We start from the raw sequence: 790 nt of genomic DNA, 5'->3' as shown, positions 1-790 counted from the left end.
GAGGACTCTCCTTCATAGGGTCGCTTTGAGTCGCCTGCGACTTGACAGCACTTAACAACAATAAAATCAACATAGAGAAAGAGATCAGCTGGCCGAGCAGAGAGAAAGCGATGCTACAAGCCAAAGGTGGGTGACTTTTAATCTGTGGCCCTCAGGCCTGTTTTTCATTGTTTTTGTTCAGACATTCCTCTAGGTCATATAGCCCTGGTGTACAAGTTGCTGTACAGCTGTAATTTGTGGTTCCTGTGAGGCTGAACACTGTGACACTGATGCGTCAAATGTGTTAATGATTGGTCACCCAATGTGGACAGAGAGTGGGGTGGACCTCCCCGATTAAAACAAGCTTAGAAGGAGGAGTGGCATCCACTTCCATAACAGCTTCCCTCTGGAAACCGTGTGAACCTGGAGAGAGGATGAAAGACACCCAAGAGGTGAGGACTCTCCTTCATAGGGTTGCTATAAGTCACCTGCAACTCGATGGCACTTAACACCAACAATAACACAACACAGATTGATATGGTCAGATGTAAAACACTTGAACAGTTGTATGTTGTTATGGGCTGTCGAATTGCCTGCGGCTCATAGCGACCCTATGTACAACAGCCCTAAACTCCGCTCTGTCCTGTGCCAATCGCATTGTCTCTGACACTCCCATCCCAATTATCCCAGTCACTGAATCAATCCACCTCATAGAGAGCCTTCCTCTCCTGCGCTGTCCCTCCACCCTCCCAAGCATGATGTCCCTCTCCAAGGACCAGTCTCTCCTCACAACATGTCCAAAGTATGTTAG

This window comes from Elephantulus edwardii, unplaced genomic scaffold, assembly GCF_000299155.1.
Source record: "Elephantulus edwardii isolate Elephantulus edwardi_28Jun2011 unplaced genomic scaffold, EleEdw1.0 scaffold00474, whole genome shotgun sequence".
Taxonomy (NCBI): Eukaryota; Metazoa; Chordata; class Mammalia; order Macroscelidea; family Macroscelididae; genus Elephantulus; species Elephantulus edwardii.
This window is presented reverse-complemented; position numbering follows the sequence as displayed.